Source organism: Mauremys mutica, chromosome 7, assembly GCF_020497125.1.
Source record: "Mauremys mutica isolate MM-2020 ecotype Southern chromosome 7, ASM2049712v1, whole genome shotgun sequence".
Classification (NCBI taxonomy): Eukaryota; Metazoa; Chordata; order Testudines; family Geoemydidae; genus Mauremys; species Mauremys mutica.
This window is the reverse complement of record NC_059078.1, coordinates 102,329,639-102,335,638: the sequence shown is the minus strand read 5'-3', so window position 1 is coordinate 102,335,638 and position 6,000 is coordinate 102,329,639.

Below are 6,000 nucleotides of genomic sequence, written 5' to 3'. Positions count from 1 at the left end.
GGACCATGTAGATATAGATGCTGCAATAATACCAATATGCTGTAATTTGCTGTTACGTGCATCTGTGCACCTAGAGGACACAGAATCCTGTGGCACCTTATAGACTAACAGTCGTTTTGCAGCATGAGTTTTCGTGGGTGAATACCCACTTCGTCGGATCCGACAAAGTGGGTATTCACCCACGAAAGCTCATGCTGCAAAACGTCTGTTAGTCTATAAGGTACCACAGGATTCTTTGCTCCTCTTACAGATCCAGACTAACACGGCTACCCCTCTGATACTAGAGGACACAGATATCTTTTAAAGTCATAAGATTTTGCCAATAATGTTGCCAGTCTTATTTGTTCTGTGGTGTTTGTCCAGTCAAAGTGAAAAGGAAGAAACGACTCTAAGGGTATGTCTGCACTGCCATTGGACACCTGCAGCTGCACCATGCCAACTGACTCAGGCTCACAGGGGTTGGGCTTAAGGGGCTGTTTAATTGTGGTATAGCCATTTGGGTTCAGGCTGGAGCCTGCACCCCAACCTGGAACATCTACCCCACAGTTAAACAACCCCTTAGCTCGAGCCCCGCAAGCCCAAATCACCTGGCACAGGTTAGCCATGGGTGTCTAATTGCAATGTAGACATACCCTCAGAGCAAACGTCACCTTCTTTCCTGTTAGAAATAATAATACTACCCAACTCTTTTATATAGTGCTTTTCACAGCACTTTACATGGTAGCTCAGTATCATTATCCACATTTTACAGAGTGGGAACTGTGGCACAGACGGGAAATGATTTACCTAAGCACCTAGTGAGCTCATAGCAGACCTGGGAATAGAACCCAGGTCCTTTATCAGTAAATTTTTCTCCAGACATTGTTGCCAAAGAGATTCTTTATTTTGGGTTGAAAGAAGTGACCCACTGCCTCTCTCCTTCTGTTGTTGGGAATCCATACTGAGCATAGGCTTATTAGCCATAACCCTGCCACTTCCCAGTCTGCCCATAGTGCCCTTCTCTGCATTCCTATATTGGGAGCCATTTCAGAGCAGTTCTCTACATCACACAGGAAGTTGCTGACTACCCTATGCAGGCTGGATATATCTGGCCCTCTCCTCCCACACATACGTTGATATGTAGTGTTTCCAATGCATTTTGGGCTTTGTCTTATGGAAAGTAGGGGAATTTGGCCCTTAGTTGACACAGATTTGAGGGCTATCTTCTTACTTGCCCTCACTGAAATACCATCTGGATACCCCTTGCCCCACTGAGATGTAACATTGCTGAAGCAATTCAAGTGATCATACAGTGCCTCTTGTCGATCAGTGCAAAGTACTGCAGTGAAGTTCAGGTGGGACATTTGGATTTGCTGCAGGAGATACTGTGTGTAGTTGAGATGAGTTCGCATGGCATGTAAGAAGTGGAAAAGTGGGGGAGGGAGTTGCTTAATGTTATGTCCTAGGGGCAGCCGGTGTAGGAAGCAATCACTTGAGGCCAGAGAGCAGACAGCTAACCAAAACCTCCATTTTATTTACAGAAACAGAGAGCTCACTCAGCCGGTTGAAACCGGCTGAGCTATCCCTTAATAGTCTAACTCAGTTGCCATCGTAACAAAACCCATGACAACCAAATACACAACATATTCCTCCCCCCCTAATAAGAACATCCCCTAAATAAAACACACACTAAACTAGAGAAGGAGGGTAGACTGCCTCCATTCCCGGCTAAACCCTGGGGATTATTTTGCCCCATAACCGTGGGTTCGCCCTAACTAAAGATCCAGCCGATGAGGAGGCCTTCTGTCTCTAGGTGGATTACGGCGAACTTCTGGTGTTGTTGCACCCAAAAGTACTAGGGGCTCAGGGTCCGCAGCACGAATAGGTGAGGAGGTGGTATCAGCTCGTGCTGGGCAAAGGGGTATCTCAGCTGCCGGCAGTAATGGAGGAGAACAGTCAGGAACAGGTGACTCATGATTCGGTGTCTCACCAGGAGGGGTGAAGTCAGACCCCTCAACTGCAGATGGGTCCTGAAGACTGGCATGACCTGGCAACAGCTGATCTACATGTCGTCGCCTGGTAAGATTCTCTGCAGTCCGGACTGTATAGGAAACAGGTCCTGTTTGAGTGATGACTGTGGCCGGGACCCATTTAGCTCTGGAAGTATAATTCCGAGCCAAAACTGGCTGCCCTGGGCTAAAGGTTCGGTCTTTTGCTCTGGGTGCCCGTCTGATTACTTGATATTGCTGCTGATGTTGCACAGTTTGTCTGGGTTCAGAAGGTTTCAGCAGATCAAAGCAAGTGCGCAGCTGTCGTCCCATCATTAGAAAGGCTGGGGAAGCCTGGGTCGTAGCATGAGGTGTGTTTCTATAGGAAAGTAAGAAGGTATCCAGACGCTTTTGAATGGAGTGTTGTCCCTTTGCTGATTTCAAAGCGTTTTTCATTGTCTGCACAAATCTTTCAGCTAATCCGTTGGTGGACGGATGATATGGTGCTGACGTGATGTGGTGTATCCCATTTGCCTTCATAAAATTTTGAAACTCCTGAGAGACGAACTGCGGTCCGTTGTCGCTCACAAGTTGTTCTGGCAGACCAAAACGACTAAAGAGTCCTCGTAGTTTTTGGATAGAACTCTCTGCAGTAGTGGACTGCATTATAGAGACTTCTGGCCATTTAGAATGGGCATCTACTGCCACCAAGAACATGCTTCCTTCAAGGGGGCCAGCAAAGTCAACGTGAATACGTTGCCACGGGTTTTCAGGCCAGTCCCATGGGTGTAGGGGTGCCCACTGGGGTGCATTTCTTACACTCTGACATGACATACAAGCTTTTGCCTTCTCTTCAATAGCACTGTCCAATTTAGGCCACCAAAAATAGCTTCGTGCAATTTCCTTCATGCGCACTATTCCACAGTGACCGGAATGTAGCTGTTCTAACATCTGTGATCTCAGGGGTGGTGGAATAATGACACGCCTCCCCCACAACAAACAAGCAGATTGGACCGATAACTCCGTCCGCCTGGACATGTAGGGAACAAGGTCGGGTGAGACCGGAGAGGTTTGTCGAGATTTTCCATGCATCACCAGGTCCATAACTTGGGATAATACTGGGTCAACGCGGGTTGCCTTCTTTATCTGAGTAGCAGTGATGGGTGTATTCTCTACCTGTTCAAAGTAGAAGATTTCCTTTTGGGCACTATCTTGATGTTTGACCGGTAAAGGCAACCTTGAGAGGCCATCTGCATTGCCGTGCAGAGTGGATTTCCGATATTTGATTTCATATGTGTGTGCAGAAAGTATCAATGCCCAACGTTGCATACGACTAGCAGCTAATGGGGGAATGCCTGTGTAGGGTCCAAAAATTGATGTAAGAGGTCGATGGTCTGTAAGAAGAGTAAACTTTCGCCCAAACAGGTACTGATGAAACTTCCTAATTCCAAAAACAATTCCTAATGCCTCACGTTCGATTTGGGCGTAGTTAGTTTCTGCTTTGCTTAGAGTGCGTGAAGCAAAAGCAATAGGTCTTTCTTCTCCCGAAGGCATAATGTGTGACACGACCACTCCCACTCCATAAGGGGAAGCATCGGAGGCCAATTGCAGGGGTAAGGATGGATCAACGTGCGTTAGAACTTCAGAATTTAACAATGCATCCTTAGCTTTGTTAAATGCAACATCACAGGCTTCAGTCCACTTCCAGGCCTTGTTCTGCCCAAGGAGCTCATGAAGTGGTTTTAGCAGTGTGGCTAACTGTGAGATGAACTTTCCATAATAGTTCAGTAGTCCTAGAAATGAGCGTAGCTGGCTTACATTTCGAGGTGGGGGAGCCTCCACATGAGCTTTAACTTTTGCAGGGGCCTTATGAAGACCTGCAGAATCGATGATGTGTCCCAAATATTCAACAGAGGGCTTGAAGAATTCACACTTGTCTTTGCGAACTCGTACGCCATACTCTTCCAGTCTTTGTAGGGTAGCCTCTAAATTCTTTAAGTGATCCTCTTCATTTCTTCCAGTGACCAGGATATCATCCAGATAGCACTGAACTCCTGACAAGCCACACAAGATCTGGTCCATAGCCCTCTGGAACAGGGCGGGAGCCGATGTGATTCCGAAGGGTAGGCGACAGTATCGATAAAGCCCCTTATGAGTCACAATAGTCAACAGCTCTTGGGACTTTTCATCGACGTGCATCTGTAAATATGCTTGACTCAGATCAATCTTACTGAACTTTTGTCCCCCAGCCAGAGGGGGAGGTCATCGATGCGGGGAAGCGGGTATTGCTCTGCACACAACACTGGGTTGACAGTGACTTTAAAATCACCGCAAATCCGGAGAGAGCCATCTTTCTTCACTATTGGAACGATAGGAGTGGCCCATGAGCTATGGGTAACTGGTATTAGGACTCCATTGGTGACCAGGCGCTCCAGGTCTGCTTCAACTTTTGGCCTGATGGCATATGGCACAGTTCGGGCTTTCAGATATTTTGGTGGACTGCCAGGTTTAATGTTCAATGTCACAGTGATTCCCTTCATACTTCCCAAATCATCTCCAAAAACAGCAGCATGTTTCCTTAATATAGGGGTTAGACTGGTTTCTTCTTTAGTCATCCGGTGCACTTCTGCCCAGTTCAGCTGAATCTTCCCAAGCCAAGACCTACCCATTAAGGCTGGGTAGTCACCTCTCACCACAAACAGTGGCAATTTAGCCGCCTGTCCATTGAGCTCCACCTTAACATCAATAGTGCCCAACCTGGGCACAGCTTCACCTGTATACGTCTTCAGAACAGTTTTTGTTGCCTTAAGCGGAAGATGCTGTAGCTTTTCCTTATACACAGTCTCAGGAACCAGCGAGACAGCTGCACCGGTGTCTAGTTCCATGCGTATAGGTTTGCCCTCCAATAAGGGGGTTACCAAGTATTCATGTGAGCCCGCTGCCAAAGACAAAACATGCAGTGGCACTTCCTCTTGTGAGGAGGTGTCACCTTGATCATCCTGGGTCTGCTCTAGGGTATGCAAGGTTCCTCTTTTTGTTGGCCAGACCACAGGCCTCTTTTTCTTTTGTTTACAGGCATACTCAATGTGTCCCTTTTTGCCACAGTGTCGACACACCAGGTCCTTACACCAGCATTCTGATGCCTGGTGACCCAGCTTACCACAGCGGTAACATTCTTGACTCTGCACCGTTTTGTGGGTCAGTTCTTGTGACACTTTTTGCACCCTAGGGGATGCACCGATGTATTGTGCCTCCCTTGTAGCCAGTTCCATGGAGACAGCAATATCAACAGCCTTCTGTAATGTAAGCTGAGCCTCTGTCAGTAGGCGCTTCCGTATAGCTTCACTGCAGAGGCCACACACTAACCTGTCACGCAGGGCATCATTTAACATCTCTTTAAATTCACAGTGTTCTGCTAGCTTTTTTAAAATGGCTACAAATTGTACAACTGTTTCATCTTCCTTTTGGTCTCTTTTGTGGAACCTATATCTTTCAACAATTACCAGTGGTTTTGGGGAGAAATGAGACCCCAGGATTTCCACAATGTCACTGTAAGATTTAGTCTCAGGCTTAACAGGGTGTAGTAAGCTGCGTAGCAGAGAGTAGGTTTTAGCCCCTACAACAGTTAAGAATATTGGCACCTTCTTCGCTTCTGTAATGTCATTTGCAATACCAAAAAGCTCAAAACGCTCAGTATACACATGCCACTGCTCTGTATTCTCATCAAAAGGCTCCAGGGGCCTGGTCAGAGTAGCCATGATTTTTAGTTTCACTTTCACAGTCAGTGCAAACAAGCAGCTTTTTTTCTTTGTTTGGTCTTTACCTTGACTTCTACTTCCTTCTGTTACTGGAGCAGCACCAGGATCCCATCCTCGTCGCCAGTGTTATGTCCTAGGGGCAGCCGGTGTAGGAAGCAATCACTTGAGGCCAGAGAGCAGACAGCTAACCAAAACCTCCATTTTATTTACAGAAACAGAGAGCTCACTCAGCCGGTTGAAACCGGCTGAGCTATCCCTTAATAGTCTAACTCAGT